This window comes from Podarcis cretensis, assembly GCF_951804945.1.
Source record: "Podarcis cretensis genome assembly, chromosome: 3".
Taxonomy (NCBI): Eukaryota; Metazoa; Chordata; class Lepidosauria; order Squamata; family Lacertidae; genus Podarcis; species Podarcis cretensis.
Window position 1 is genome coordinate 82906853 of NC_137172.1, and position 16885 is coordinate 82923737.

At 43.0% G+C, this 16885-nt stretch overlaps 2 long non-coding RNA genes across 4 annotated transcripts in view; both read right to left on the reverse strand.

Annotated features, from left to right (window-relative positions):
- The window catches only part of LOC307212968, a 45615-nt gene extending 42924 nt beyond the window's left edge, over window positions 1-2691 (reverse strand). For all 3 annotated transcript variants that reach the window (XR_013837303.1, XR_013837304.1, XR_013837305.1), the window contains exons 1-2: window positions 2594-2691; window positions 2173-2260 (exon numbers count right to left, since the gene is read on the reverse strand). This is a non-coding gene — a long non-coding RNA (uncharacterized lncRNA). The remainder of the gene's footprint in view (window positions 1-2172; window positions 2261-2593) is intronic.
- A 5635-nt stretch (window positions 2692-8326) lies between these two features.
- On the reverse strand, window positions 8327-16604 carry LOC307212995. The gene is made up of 3 exons (XR_013837336.1): window positions 16241-16604; window positions 15302-15350; window positions 8327-8431 (listed from the first exon to the last, which is right to left on the reverse strand). It is a non-coding gene; the product is annotated as an uncharacterized lncRNA (long non-coding RNA).
- Between the last annotated feature and the right edge of the window lie 281 nt (window positions 16605-16885).

A 16885-nucleotide genomic window follows, 5' to 3' on the forward strand; every position in this document is an offset into this window, starting at 1 on the left:
ACTGGCTATTCAAAAGCCTTGAAACTGAAGGGTACTTTGATTTTGAACAAATCTCAAAAGCATGCTCTCAAAAACCAGAGTCTGCCACAAGCTGGATCCCTTTGTTAAATTCTACTAAATCAGAAAGGTGTATCAGCCAGCCAGGAACAGCAGCCATTGCCTCAAATGAGACAAAAGATAACTATGAGACAGAGAGAGAGAGAGAGAGAGAGAATATGAACACGAACAGCTTCATGCTTATATATTGTAATTATCATAATTTAATTTTGAATAACTCCTAGCACTTTCATCTTGCTTTGTAGGATTTGGTTGCTCAAGTGTCACAAGCGCTTCTTGAATGGAAGATTTCTGTATTGTTTTCTGAACCTTTTAAAGGTTTTACTACATTTTATAAATGTCTCTAATTTCTCTGGGGGCTGTGAAATATCTTACTCGGGAGCCACTCATCTAGTAAGCATTTTTTAAAAAAAGAGAAAGGGGGAAAAAAGAAAAATTAAAGTGGGGGATGAATAGCAGGAAGCTGTCTGGTTCCCCACATCCTCCTGTAGTGGAGTGAACTGATAGACCGGATGGGTGGTAGTCAGTGCTAGTTCTGCTCAAAGTCAATATACATGACTAACTTAGATTTCTGAATTTCAACAGTGCAACACCTTCTTTTAGTAACAGAGGTGCACAAAGTCGTGCACCTAATGTAAGAAGAGCCTTCTCTGAGAAGATCAAGTGGCCACCCCAGTCCAGCATCCTGCTTTCCACAATGACCAGACAGATGCCTCCAGAAAGATTTAGCGACAGCCTGCCTCTGAATATGGCAGCCCAGAGGAGCCTTTCTAAAGCAAGGGAACAGGCTGCCCCACCTCATCAAGCCTTCCCAACTGAGCTGGACAAGCAAACTTCCTCTGTCAGTGACACTGAGGCCACCAAATTCTTTGAATTGGTGTGTTGTCAACTACCTGCATCTCCTTCCTTAGATCCCTGTTCTTGAGATTTGTATGGCCTCATGTATCTCTGGTCCATGGGTCACCTGAAGTAGCTCCTTCACATGGGATAGTGCTATAGGACAAAATGATGCAGGGGGACATGGAATTCCCTGCAAAGAATCCCTTGAGTATCACCAGGGAGCTGCTAATCTTGGTAGGAAAGAATCAGAACCACACAAAAAAACCACATAGGAAATTGCTAGTTTCTCAGAGCTGAGAAAGAGCTGTGTTCCCATGCTGGCCTCCAGGCTGCTGCTGACTGAGCTGCTGGTGAGACTGTTGCTCTTGTGTTTGGAGAGCAGCTTCCTTGTTTGCTTATGTATTTGATCCAGACCATCCATCTGCCTTGTTAGAGGCTGCCCTTCTGCCCAAAAGAATCCCACAGCACAAACCACTTAAAATCAGAGCTGCATTAAATGGACAGGAGCAGAAGGCATAAAATCCAGCAGCATCATAGAAGCAACACTAAAATCCCTTATAGAACACACTGTATTGCCCCGGGTAGATTTTTTTAAAAGTAAGAATAACTGCCTGGCACTGAAAAGACATTGAGTGTTTTGCCAAGCAAGCTTCACCAGGAAAGACAATCTCTGAGTCACCACAACTCTCCTTAGGGCCTTCTCCTTAGTCAGCACCTGCTTAGCCTCAGGTACTGAGGGTGTGGGGAGCTGGAGGGTGGGTCACTGAAAGGTTCAGGCAGGCTCATGTGGAAAAGGTTGGTCCTTCTAATAGCTGAGTCCCAAGACATTTGGACCTTCATGGGTAATGACCAACACTTCAAATTTTGCCTAGAGACGCTAGAACTAGTGTAACTGTTTAAGAACTGGTGATATCCATTCAATGTGACTGGTTCCAGCTTAACCCTACGCTGTGTACCAACTGATGTTTCCAAGAAATCTTCAAAGGCAGCTCCAATGTATTGCAGCAGTCCAGCCTCAAAGTTCCAAGCCCATGGATAACAGTGACCAGACTATTACTGCGAGAAGGGATGTAACCAGAGGCAGCAGCCTAAGAAGATAAAAGACATTGTGTGCTGTGGAAATGGCTTGGTTCCATCTTATGTGGGATTCAACAGCAGCCATAAGCTACAAAAGCTGAGCCGTCAAGGCAACCCCATTCATAACAGCATGGCTACCACACACCCTCTGCCGGCCAGGTGAACCACCTGTCACCAGGGCATCTGACTTACCGGTACCTAGAATCAACTTCCATTTGATGGCCCTCTTCCCATCCATTACAGCTTCTACACACCGATTCCCCACTCTCCATCATTTTATCGGAGTCTGATGAAAAGGAGAAACAGTGCCATTAACATACAGATGGCACTTTGCCCCAAATTTCCAAGTGACTTCTCTCACTCAGCAGTTACATGTGGATGTTAAATAACACAGTCCCATTGCATTAATGTTATAGAGCTGAGCTGTAGGCCTCTTAGCATCACCTTCTAGGCCATCCAGATAGAAGTGGAACCACTGCGATATAGTATGGTGCCTCTAGTCTCCAACAAGGATGGCCCATCCAGAATAATACCATAGTTGATTGTATCAAAAACCACAGGAGAATCAGCACATTGTGGCTCTGCTTGTCCTTCTCCTGACCATAACCTCATCACATACCTTGCTAAAATAGCAGAACTATTTAGGGCATGAGGCCTGAAGTTTGCATTTGTTTTAGGCTTATGTGTGAAATTGGATGCTACATTTTAGGTTCTGTCTAGGATTCTTCCCCTTCCTGTTGACTACAGTGTTGCAGATGTTGACCTTCAGTGAGGTCAGATTGACTACCATGTTCAGATTTTGCTAGGTTGTTTTAATATTGGAGGATAAATCAGGGATAACCACTTACGGTATTTGTCAAGCACAATATGTTTTTGGAAGGTGCTCAAATCCAGCTTACCTTAGCCACAGGTAATTAAATCTTCATGCAGCCATTTCCACAGCTTCTCTTTAATCACTGCCTTCATTCCATTGCCAAGAATCCTTTCCAACCTCCTTGCTCATATGCCTCTGCTTTCAGTCAAATGCCAGCAGCCTCTCCTGCACTGTCCTCTTCTGTTTTCTCTTGGGAAATCCAGAGTCATTAGCTTTGAGATCACAGAATGTTAATTTTTTTCAATGACAGATTAGTTCACAGCTGGATATTGAAGACTTGCATGATAAAGACAGGCAGTCCATGCTGAGTATTTACTTTGTATTCAACAAGAAGAGGGGAGAGGATAATCTGTTTAGGCACAGGTGGGTTTACTTCATCTTCAATGCAATCCTTGAAAAGATTTAGTGTGTTTAAGTGCTTATGTTGATTTCACTGGGTCTTATTTAAATGTATTTGAAAAGTGAAACCATCCTGCACTGTGAATTAACTGGGGCTTGTAAAACTACAATTTCCCATATCCAGAGGAAATGGGAAGCTGCAGTTTCTAACAAACTATATCTAGACCCTTTAAATCTCCTCTGTGTTTGAAGAGGGGAGGAAGACAAAGCTAGCCTGAGGCTTGCTGCAGCACATCCTCATAATGCTAAATGGTTATATATAATTATGTCAGACTGCAGCCAATGTCTGATGAAAGTATAAATATGCTTTCCACCAATGCTGTTGTATCATCACCTGGTGCAGTAGCCAATCATGTGAAGTGGAAATAAAAAGCACAAGTGTTAGTTGGCTCACAACATGAGAAAAACCTTTGTGTGATTTGTATGTTCAGTAGCATGCTGTTCTACTGTAGAGAATTATGTAAGACAGCTTCAGAACTTTTCACAGCTGTCTAAAGCTGTGCTGAGAACAGCTTATGCTCCCATTTACAGATATTCAAACTAGGTCCAGGAAAATGAATTATGTTTGATAGAGTTGTGGTCAGTGGCAGATCTACATTTTGGGTGCCCTGAAACTTGAATTGTTGTGGAGGCCCCTTCGCAACCAGCAATGAGGTCTGGGTAATGACCGTTATCTTATTGAGTGGGTTTGTTCCACAACAGAGCACCACATTTTTTAAAAAATAGCTGCTTCCTCTGATTTTGATTAAAATTGTTGTGCTGGATTATCTCACATGTCAAAGTCGCTGGTGTGAACAACAATTTCCTATGCTTTATAGTTTTCGAGTTATAGAAGAAGAGGAGGAGGAGGAGGAGGACGATGACGACAAGGAGGAGGAGTTTGGATTTGATATCCCGCTTTATCACAACCCTAAGGAGTCCCAAAGTGGCTAACATTCTCCTTTCCCTTCCTCCCCCACAACAAACACTCTGTGAGGTGAGTGGGACTGAGAGACTTCAAAGAAGTGTGACTGGCCCAAGGTCACCCAGCAGCTGCATGTGGAGGAGCGGAGATGCGAACCCAGTTCACCAGATTACGAGTCTACCGCTCTTAACCACTACACCTCACTGGCTCAGTTGATGACCACTACACCACACTGGCTCAGAGCATGAGACTCTTAATCTTAGGGTCATGGGTTCAAATCCCACACGGGGATAAATAGTCAGACTAGATGATCCTTGTGGTCCCTTCCAACTATTCTGTCATTCTATTGTGGGGGGTGAAAATTAGGGAAATGTTTTTACAAAGTCACTTAAGCCCTGAAGCTGAAGCTTCATTAGTTTTATAGTAGATCCGCCCTGGTTGCGGTTCATGTTCTTCATAGTTTATAGATCACATTTTAAATTCAGCCATGGCTTATATAGCATTCTGCACTCACTCTTTGAAGGAAAAGTTCTCCAAATAAGCCATGTCATTGCTGGAGCCCTCAGGATTTCTAATCAAATCTTGTAATGTTTTCAATTTATACCTCCCTCAAGCCGCTAGATATGGTTTATGACCTATCAGCCCTTCAGAGAGAGGTAGCTCATTGACTTAGCGCTGACTCTTCCTTCTCCTGACCAAAACTCATAATCATTTATCATTAAACAGAAAATTATTATCAAAGTGTATCTTTTCTGTATTGTGAAGGAAGGAACTTGTTTTAAAATGGAGAGTGTCCAGCATTAACCATTTCTGTGCCTCACAAGTCAGCATGATACCTGAATACTTCATTAATATTTGCCTTAAGGAATTTTTGTCGTAGATATACATGTACTTAAAATGGCATAGCAAAATATTGCTAGAGTCGCTTTTCACATTACGTTTTGGGCATATGGGCCAACTTTCTGAGCGTCACATAAGTGTCTATGAAAATGTGTATCATTTTAGGGAGAAGACTAGTTTTGCTTAAGTAACGGTGGTTTGATTTTTAAGAATTTATATAGATAGCAGCAGCATGCTTAGCTTTCTGACATCAGTGCTCCTAAACACCAGTGCTTCCAAAGTAGTACAGGAGTTCCCTAGTCTGAGAGAGCCAGACACAGAAACAACATTTCTGAAATAATGCCTTCTTCGCCTGTATCATCCTACCTGGATGAGACTCTCCCTTCCAACTCTACAGTTTTATGATTCTATATACCTTCTAATTATGTTATACATTGTATGAGAAAAAAATTATGTTCCTGCTTATGATGTATCATGTTTTATATAACCATATTTATTTATTTAAGACCTTTATATATACTGCTTAAATATCTTATTTGTAAGCCATGTAAATAAAAACAATCCACAGAAAATTCTGTAAACTATCCTGTGGCCATTTTTGGTGAAAGGCGGTATAGAACTACAGAACCAAATAAACTTGTGTGGCTTTTCAGGACCAGGGGCAGCTCCCAGTGAGCCATTGTGGTCCAGCAAAGCATAATGTGTCAGCCCTTTTTTCTTTACTTTTCATTAAACACATTTGTAAAGGTGACAACACTAAAGCATTGCTATTTTGTTTTTCACTTCCAGTTCAATTGTTTCTCCATTCTTCAGCCCACCAGTGTCAACTGCTAATGCTAACCTGTCACCATTTCATTACTGTGGCACTTTATTCTTCATAAATCTTTACCTGGACAAGCACACAGAGTCATTTTCCTCTCATTCTAAGTCTTATCAATGCTGCATGTTAAAACAAATCACCCCAATGGCAACACACTCAACTCCCAGGAGTCAAGAGAGTTGCACACAAACGTTATAGATGTTCAGTTAAAGATGCTGCTTCTTTAGAGCAAATTGGGGAGACAAAAACATCACCTGAGTAATGTGCAAAAACATATTGGGATGAACAAAATTCAGCAGATGGCTTCTGTTTACAAAGGATCTCAAGAGTAATTTTGTGTTGTTTGTTGTTGTTTTCTATCATGAAACGGGACTTGAAATATTCTTCCACACTAGGCATTTACTGGGGAATAGCCACACTATATTCATTCAGGTTTTTTGTGGAGGGTGGGGATCATTATCCAAACATCTCCCTAATGCTTTCGCTGTTCAAATTCCCAGATATTTCTATGTACTGCATCCTTCAATCCACTTTAGCAAGAAACATTATAAAAGAAACATTCCAAACAGGCAAAAGTGTGGAGTACAACTAGTACATTTGTCTTGTGAGCTGACAGTTCCCCCCATACATAAAACCCAAAGGTTATGCCCAGTATTAGTTGTATTTTGAGGTTTTCAAGGAATGTAATCATGTGCTAAGAAAGAAGGTCAGATTAGAGAAATCACTGGATCCCTTATTCTCATTGTTTTAATCATCACCTCTAGTGGAATATTTTAAGTAGGAGGTAGGGAACATTTCTGAGCTTGAGGGCTTCATGCTTTCTATGTGCTCTACATTTTAATCTTATAAGCATACAGTGGTTGTAAACTGGGTTACAAACACCTCGGGTTACAAACACTTTGGGTTACAAACTCCGCTAACCTGGAAGTAGTATCTCGGGTTAAGAACTTTGCCCCAGGATGAGAACAGAAATTGTGCGCCGGCGGCGCAGCGGCAGTGGGAGGCCCCATTAGCTAAAGTGGTACCTCAGGTTAAGAACAGTTTCAGGTTAAGAATGGACCTCCGGAACAAATTAAGTACTTAACCCAAGGTACGACTGTATAGTATATGGTATTATTTATTTGGTTTTGTAGGAAACCGGTGATCTTTTAATTATTTGAGTAACTGTAAAGAAAGATGCTAACACACACACACACACACACAAATTTAGCAGCTTATACAGGTAACATGTCTGAAATTATTTCCTGCAGTATGGGTACTATAGAGAGATAACTGTTTCCAGATATGGTTCTATACCTTGCTGTGTTGCTTTTATTCTTAATTCCTAGTCAAGTAAGCACAGTCAGCCTGTTCTCTTAAGCAAACTTCGAACAGACATGGTGGATTGTCATGCTGTCCCAGAAGTCTTGGCATGAATACATTGCATTCATTATGGTGCCTGTTATCACTCTGAAGCAGCTGTTGACCTCACAAAATGAAAAAAGTTGCTCTTCAGGGAATACTGAGCACAGGGCTGACATCTATTCCCTAGTTCATGGTAGAAGTTTGTGCATTTGTGTGCGCGAATTCAGCACAGAATCTCTCTCTCTCTCTCTCTCTCTCTCTCTCTCTCTCTTTGTGTGTGTGTGTCCCACACTATCAAGACTGAGACACTGTGGGGGCCACAATCATGCCATAAGATAGGGACCCTGAAATCCAAAGAGCTCCTTCATGCACGCCGCTGAAGAACCTAGGTCTGCCTCTATAATTTGCTACCTCTCCCCTCAAATGCCAAATCACAGACTCATTTTCTAAAGATGTTTGCCAAGAGGCAGTGGCATAGCGTGGGGGGTGCAGGGGGGGCCGGCCGCACCGGGCGCAACATCTGGGGGTTGGGGTTAGAGGGCGCAAATCCACGGGTTAGGGGGCGCAAATCCACGGGTTAGGGGGTGCAAATTACTTGCCTTGCCCCGGGTGCTGACAACCCACGCTACGCCACTGCCAAGAGGCACTCGGCATTACTGCTTGAGAAAGAGAACTTCCTTAGGCACATAGAACTAATCACATTGTACTTTGGATCCAGCCTGGAGGATCACCAAGTCCAGCCCTACCATTGGGCAGAGTGAAGCAGCCATCTCAGGCATTGGTTGCTGGTGGAGGCAGGCAGCAAAGTTAAAAATTTGAAGAATAGCAGTGAGATGCTGGAGGACAGAGCTGTCTGTGCCATGCAGCATCCCATTCACCCGGTAAACTACCCCGTTGTCCTTAGTTACAGCAAAGGATGCTGTCCGTTGAAGTTGGCTTCTGTATATGCCATGGCAGGGTGCCATCTTGTCCTTTGTCATAGGTCAGTCCTGAGGAACACATGCATTTGTTTGTTTGTTTACAAATGTTTCTATGCCACCCTTCAGTAAGGATTCTCAGTAAACACATAAAATATTGCGAAAATAAAACAGCAGAAGCAGCAATTAAAACATGCAATTAATCAGAACGGATAAAACCAAAAGCTAGTTCAACTTAGATTACATACCGGTACCTAGCCAAATATAAAGGTCTTTTTCTGGCACTGAAATCACATCCAATTTGGCACCAGCGAGCCTCTTTGCAGCAAGCATTCCACAGACCAGGCAACACACAGAATCTGCAGGAAAAGTACAACAAGCTACAACATGAAATAGGTGGTTTAATCTTCTTCCTCTTTGCCCTCCCTACCCCACCCTTTGACTCTTCGTCATAGCCATTGGAAACGCAAAATATATTCAGATGTTGCACACAAATATCATACGTATACATGGCAAGGGTTCAAATGATTAGCACTCACCCCCACATACATTTGCTAGTTACATGCTGGATGCAAAAGAAATATTAAGATATTTTCTTAAGAATTTCCAACTGGGAGGGGGGTGAAACAAGACAGAGAGCAATTGAAAACCTTCACAAAGCCATGCATATGTTATATACGCATATGTTCTGAGTTTTCAGAACTCTGACGTCTCCAGACATTTTGCATCAAATCTATGATTGCTGTAAACAGTCATCTACTGCCTGACTGAAGTGAAAGATTGATAGATTAATTTTTTTAAAAGGAATGTACCTTGAACAAACAGCAAGCATTTCAAGGGGCTGATAATTCATTGGATAGTTAAATACAGTTGCAGGAAAAAATGGATTTGCTTTCTCTGAATAGATGAGTACTTAAGCATAACTATTTAGATTGGGCAGTTGTTTCCTTATGATCTCATTCCTAATGCATGTTAGTCCCTTTAGCGGACAAACTGTCACCTCAGACCTTCAGAGGTCATAAACTAGCCTCAGATGAACTTGGACTATCAGAGTCTAATATTGTTGCATGCACTGCTAGGCAAAATGGTGGATTAGTCTGAGATATGATTGAAGGGGGCAAGATCAAATCATCAGGATCAGAAGAAGAGGGGCTACCTGCCCTTGAAATGAGTCCATTTCATGACTTAGGACTTGCCCTCTCACACCCTTAAGCATCATGTTTCAGCAGCTGCCTCTTAGATCTGCTTTGTTCCTCCCCTCTCCTTTACCTGGGCACTGGATCATGCAAAGCCAGGCATCAAAGATCTACAGTTCTCATGACCAATTAGCATTCTGAGGACATTGCCAGAGCTATGTAAAAAAATCATCTCTCCCATTTCCCTTTAAAGCAGAACTATTGCTTGGTGTCAATTGCTTTGATTTTGAATGCAATTACATTTCACCCTTTGCTTATTTTGCAATGACGTGGGGTGCACCTCATACATTTGGAAAGTGAACAGTTCAGATAATTGGAAATGTTATTTTACATAAATTTATTTTATGTGGTGCTCTACGGAAGGGACGTTGTGAATTCAGATCATGATGCCACTGCACTGCATAAGCTTAATTTTCAATTTCAGTCTCCAAGGACTATTCCGCGCAATCCAAAACATGGTTTCCCACGGACAGTATACTCAATATGGGGAGCAATAGAATACATGTGTTTGCACAAATAGATTTGTGGCAGTCTCTTGCATTACATTCTTAGGTGTACAGTGGGGGAAGGAGAGAACTTTGTAGCCCCTAGTGCATTGCACAGAATGCTGCACATCTTAACCCACAAATTAAACATATTGTCCTTTATTTCTATTTTCTGAGTGGACAGGGAACTGTGATTGCCTCTCTCTACCTCATAATTATACTCTGCATGAACTAAGCTGGTAAAGAAAACTACAATAAAAAAACTGTCACATCAATTTGTTCACTTGGGCTGATTATTTTGCTTTGATTACACAGACCGCTGGGCGCAGCAGCCAACCTCTCCATCTTCGACCTTCTCCCCAGTTACCAAACGCAGCAAGTCAAGGTCAAGAGAGGCGTTCTTCAAACCTTCTAAGGGGTGGCTGGCATCTAACTGGGCAGGGAAATGGTCTATTCAAACCACTGAAGCTGATGGTGGGGAAAAACAGGATCGGGACCATGGCACTGGGGGAACAGCAATTTAACCTTTTCCGCTGCTCCATTTTCCCAATGAAAATAATCTCCTCTCAAGGTTGCTGTTTGCCTCATGATTAGCAGCAATCGGCCACCTAGTGATTTTGAAAGCATGATCTGCCAGGATTGGGACATGCACAGCAGTTTGAGATGAGCTGGAGACAGGATCAAGAAAACAGACACCAAAATCAGGACCAAAGAGCAACTGAAGGATGCATATCCATACCAGAGCTCAGAAAGGCCTTGTTGCTGCAGAAGAGTCCAATGGGCAGTGCAGATGGGCAGGATCAGCCCAGGGCCTAAGGATACATAGCTCCCTGGGTGGATTCTGCAACCTGTCGTTCAGTGGCATATCAAAAGAGGGCAGCTGCACACAGGCCTGAAGCTTCCACGTTTGAGCCCCAGCAGCTCCTGGCATGATAGCATAATAAATATGGCCTCTTCATCATTGTAATCTTCATCATTGGTGCCACAGAATGACTGCACGACTGAGTGCTAAAAGGTAACTGCGAGCTGTTAGAATTTGAATACAACATATGATGGGCAGCTGTTGCTAAATTAAACTGGATAAGCCTTGCCTAAATGCCATGGGCTTTTGACTGACACATGGCGGGTGTGAATCAGTTGAGCAGTTCCCTGAGCCTTTAACTGGAAACAAACAGGCAGGCTTATCTCACTGAGAAGAGAAAAGAGCCATCTCTTTGAAATGGCAGCTGCTGAATAGGTCATTTAACTTGTGCTGTTGCAGATGGACACAAGGGAACAATATTTTGTATTAACTAGGAATAATTAAGGGACGCAGGTGGCGCTGTGGGTTAAAGCCTCAGCGCCTAGGACTTGCCGATCGAAAGGTCGGCGGTTCGAATCCCTGTGGCGGGGTGCGCTCCCGCTGCTCGGTCCCAGCGCCTGCCAACCTAGCAGTTCGAAAGCACCTCCGGGTGCAAGTAGATAAATAGGGACCGCTTACCAGCGGGAAGGTAAACGGCGTTTCCGTGTGCGGCTCTGGCTCTGGCTCTGGCTCTGGCCAGAGCAGCGATGTCACGCTGGCCACGTGACCCGGAAGTGTCTCCGGACAGCGCTGGCCCCTGGCCTCTTAAGTGAGATGGGCGCACAACCCCAGAGTCTGTCAAGACTGGCCCGTACGGGCAGGGGTACCTTTACCTTTACCTTTTAGGAATAATTAGCAGCAGGTTAATAGTCATGTCAAGAGCTGCTGGTTGCCATACAGCATTCTTCAAATGACAGTGATGTCCCCCTAAGTGCTGCGGATGAAGGATGAATTGCTTTCCAGATTAGATACAGGTCAGTAGCTGATATACTTAAAGGTAAAGGTAAAGGTACCCCTGCCCGTACGGGCCAGTCTTGACAGACTCTGGGGTTGTGCGCCCATCTCACTTAAGAGGCCAGGGGCCAGCGCTGTCCGGAGACACTTCCGGGTCACGTGGCCAGCGTGACATCGCTGCTCTGGCGAGCCAGAGCCGCACACGGAAACGCCGCAGGGATTCGAACCGCCGACCTTTCGATCGGCAAGCCCTAGGCGCTGAGGCTTTAACCCACAGCGCCACCTGCGTCCCAGCTGATATACTTACATGGTACCAATTGCTAAAGTCAATGTCTGTCTGCCAATTTAGTCCACAAAATAATTCCAAGACAAAAGATTCAAACCCTACAACCAAGCTGTAGAAATAATTACACTGGCTGCATTCAGACATGGGGCTTGTTGTGTTAGTTTTGCTGGTTATAAAGTTAGTGGTTCTGGAAATGCCAGCGTCGAACATTTCTTTTACCAGTTGTGTTATGGAACTGTGGCTTTTTTACCAATATGCTGCCATGTTGTGCTAAATTTTAAGTGATGGGAAATAATTGTCACCTGAACTTGAACTTTCTCTGCTCAGCCAGGGCTATGCCAATGTAAGTCCCTCACTTGACTGAGATAGACATGTGCTGGCATAAGTCCATCAACCTGGCTCAGCTGGTGGACCCTAAGACAGTGTAATTTAAGTTCCCCAAAAAGGGTGTTCTGAGGGCGGGGGCAGGAAGGGGTGAGGATGGGACCATGAAAAACTTATACCTCTTCCAGGCCCGTTTCTGTCTGGTCATGGGACCTAACAACCCTGTGGAACGTTGCCCACAAAAAGAATGGTGCAAGTCAGAAACAGAAGAATATTTATTTGCATCAGCCATACCAAGGTGCAAGTCAAATTTATCCTGGACAGAGTTTCAAATGGGGTGATTTATGCCACCCTAGCGTACACCGGCTTTCTATAGTTAGGATTGTTCTATAAGCATGACCAAGTCTGGATATAGTCCAAGTGCCCGTGTTAGTGTTACTTTCATGGAACTCGGGACAGTTTACTTTTAAGTAAATACAGATAAGATTGGGCTCCAATTGCATAGGTTAGTTCTGAAAAATATTTTTTGCTGTTGTTGTTTTTACTCTTGCTGTTAATGTGCTAATTTTCAGTTGCCTCAAATTTGTTACCTAGAGACTGGGTTCAAGGTTCGTGGGAAGTCAGTTTTTCCTTTTATTTAGAACCTTTATAGAACACGATTTTTAAAAAGAATGATCCAAACGGTGTATAATCTGAGAATAAGGGGCATAGTGCACAAATTAAAATGGGAGGTTCAGGGAAATGAAATATGGGTGTTTTAAAAAAAAATGAGAGAGTTGGCATGAGTGTGTGTTTGTGGTGTGTGTGTGTGTGTGTGCGCGCGCTCCCAAATTGTGTAGAGACTGAGATGCCTGCTGAACTACAGACTCAACAGTTTTTAACTGCCCTTGTCAGCTAAGTTAAAAAATTTGTATCCATGAGGTTGGATCCAATGTCAGTCATACTGTCATACTCAAAGTAGACCCATTCAAGTTAATTGACATGATTAACTTAGTTTCATTAATTATAATGGGTCTATTTATTGGATGCCATGCATGGTCTGGACATATGCAGCAATGCTCTGCTAACCTTCCCTTGTCCCTGATATGATGACAGGGTGGTCTGTGCCCCCGCCAGTATTCCATGTACAGAAGCCAAGCAGACTGGCAGATGAACATTACTTCAAGACTGGCAATGAAACAGTATCCCTACACCACACTGGAGGGCAGCAGGCTAACTTAGGGGGTTGAGGACACACTATGCAGTACAAACAACTCTGTTCTGTAATGCCTTGTTGCAACTCTCACCCGTATCTGCCACTTGAGGCAGTCATCTCACTCTACCCAACAATAGGGCGGGCCATGTATGGTCTTCATAATCAATTGTTGATAAATTTTACAGCAGTTGTCTGGCATCTGACTAAAGCTAATTGCTTTTCCTTTTGAAATACTGTCTTTGCCTTCAGATGTGTTTTCAGTTCCGATCTATAGCTAAGGCAGCAGCAGATATCTAAAAATAGTGTGGCTCATGCAGTTCTTAAGAAGTAGTTAAGTTTTGTAGCTACGGTGGCTCTGCCTAGAACAAATCACCTCCGACTAGTCACCTTGCATGCAAATATTTATGCCCTTGAACAAACTGTTTGCATGTAAGTACAAAACATGATTGCAATTACTAAAGTGTTTAATAAGACCCCAACTCTGTGCTCTAGGGATTCATGGGTGCACCAGTGACCTTGCCTGTTACTATAAATGAAAGCTCTCTTTTCCAGCATGAAACAATGTCACCTGCTAATGAAATAGTTTGACATTTTGTGTGTATGTGTCTATCAGATGGCATTCTTTTGCCTTTTCACAGCCAATTAAATTACAAAGTGAGGATGAAATGAGCACAGCTTCCCATCTCTCCACAACTCTTTGAGTGTGTAGCTGGGCAGGGGTAATCTGATGTGATGTTGTTGTGTTTGTGTTTCCTAGCCAATAGAATAATGCAAAGAAAGAGCAAGTGTTAAAAAATGTAAATCCATGTGTTCGCATCATAATACACATTTTTTCCCCAACTCCACTTTGTTGAGGAGATGAAGAGGGAGACTTGGGTCAGTGGTGAAAACATGCTCCCCAAATCATATAGTCTCAAGTATAGGATTCCACATCTATGGGTGATAGGTGCTCTGTGTGTGTGTGTGTGTGTGTGTGTGTGTGTGTGTGTGTACATATACCAGCAGATTGCATCAAGGCATGGTGGGGTAAAGGAGCAATGTTCTTCCTTAGAAAAAAAACCAGTTAGAGACCAAAGCATCCACAGAGAGATCAAACAGTTAACTCTACTGTGCACTTACAAAAAAACCTCCCCCATCAAATATCTCCCCCTCTGCAAAAAAAACAAGTATGAAAATAAAAGGCCATAAAATGTTTAACTTGTGAGTGCATTCCATTGAAATGATGAACTGCAGAGCTTTGCATAAGCAGCTGTATACATGACTGATCTTGCCATTTTCTCTACAAGCTCTCCATAAATTCAGGCGTCCTGTTGGCACCAAACCGATGTCCTAAATGCACCATAAGTAATCTGCCATTTCAACAGTAGTAGCTGGGCATTAAGTAGCAGGGGATTCTGTCAAGCGTTCCCTAATGACAGTCAGTAGCGTTCTCGTTCACATCATTTACAAGATTAAGGAGCACACTTCCAAGTTTACTTGTGTCAAATGATGGAGAAAATATATACAAATAATCCTCGTTACTCTACTTTCTGAAACTGACAGCTTAATCAGTTACAGCTGCCATTTGAAGAAGTTTGCTAGGAATTCATAGCAATTCATTTTATGACAAGACAAACAACACCTTCTTGGTAGGAACAAGAGAGATATTTAAGTGGCTTGTATTGGTGAGGTATAGCAGCTAGAGGCCACAGGGGTGCCAACTCCCCTCTATAGTGCAGGGAGAGGAGTACTTGTTTAAAAGCACATGGTTCATTATGATTAAATTCAGCATTCCCATCGTGGATACCATAGAAATTTATTAACAGTACTAATACATTGATTAAAAATATCCATTAACCATTCAAAAACTTAGGCTGGTTATTGGCTTCATTTTGTTGACTACACACAGACACACACACAGGAGAGAGAGAGAGAGAGAGAGAGAGAGAGAGAGCAGTTGAATACTCACATTACAGTGTTGGGAGTACACACGGCCACTTTGCTTGACAGCATTCAACCTAGGAAGGGAAAAACACAATCAGAAAAGACAGGTATGATATAAGGACAGACACATCATCAGCGTTCCTGGAAGCTGCACCAGCGCCCATGAGGCCACATCCCACCCACACATAGAGGGAGACAATGAACACACAGTGATTGGGACAGACCCTCAAGACGTGCTCCTGTATCACCACAAAATGTGTATCAGGCATTTTATAAAGGCATGTTACTATTTCATAAAACATGTCCCTGTAACATTCTGAGCCCCCCCCCCAGCCATCTTTGCTCCTTTGTATTCTCCTTTGCATCCTCTCTTGCCTCCTTAATTCTGAGCGCAAGCCAGTATCTTTTAGGTAGGTAGCCCAAGATATCCTTCCGCCTAATCGGATGGACTTGTTCCCCAGTTCCATCAATTATTACCCCACTGGATCCATGCAAAATGAATCCTGCTGAGATGGTTCAGAGGCTCTTTTAAAAAAAAAAAAACGACTCCCATTTCAAAAGAGCTAAAGCAATAGGATTAATAATATTCCTCTGTTTCCCTAATGCACCAGCTCGTCCGTGGGAGATATTTAAGAAACATTTCAGCATCTACTTGCTTGTAAGCATGCCTGGCTGGTTTGTTTCCTTCTGTAATCCGTTCCATGAAGGTAGTCTTCCCCAACCAGGTTCTTCATCCCTGACCATTGGCTATGCTGATTGGGGCTGGTGGAAGTTTGAATCTAAGAACAATGGGAACCCACAGCTTCTCTGCCCCTGCTGTGTAATGTACTACATTCAACAGGGGTGTGGAACTGTTTTCCGCCTGAGGACCACATTCCCTCATGAGCAGCCTTCCAGAGGCCACATTCTGACAGGGGGTGGAGTCAGAGGCAAAAATGGGCAGAGCAATGGATGTAAATCCTACCTTGCACAGTAGACTACATTCTAGCTGCATGGAAGCATCCCGAAGTTCCCTATCCCTGCTTACAGGATCTTTTTATTCCTAAAAAAGAGAAGAAAGTTCTCAGAATCCTTCCTAGCCATAAGCATAAAGCAGTGAAAACCGTTGCATTATTGTAGGAAACAGTTATTGGGTAAGTGGCAGAAACCAAAAGAATATTTTCGCTCTGGTGAGAAAAAGCAGAGAGTTAACCACCAAACACAAATTTGTCACAGGAAAAGGGCGGCTTGACATTTCAGATATTAAACATTATTATGAAGCAACACAGCTCCAGGCTTTAGCACAACCTTCCTTAGCCTGGTAACCTCCAGATGTGCGTGACTTTTTTTGTTTTGTTTTAATCTTCAATACTAGCTATATCTAGAGTTCCAAAGGTTGCCCATGCCCATGTGTATGAGAGGGGAAATGATATGCCCCTTTTGGCTGATCTATGGCAATGTGGAAGAAGGCTGAGCTGAAGTCCTTCCCTGAACTTCTGCACCCTTTTTTATACTGTAGTGTTGAGGGGACATTTTGGAGTGGCAGTGGTGGTTGTATGAAAAGACATGGAGTCTGCATGAACTTACTGGTGGTCACAGGCTGCATCCACACCATACATTTAAAGCACTA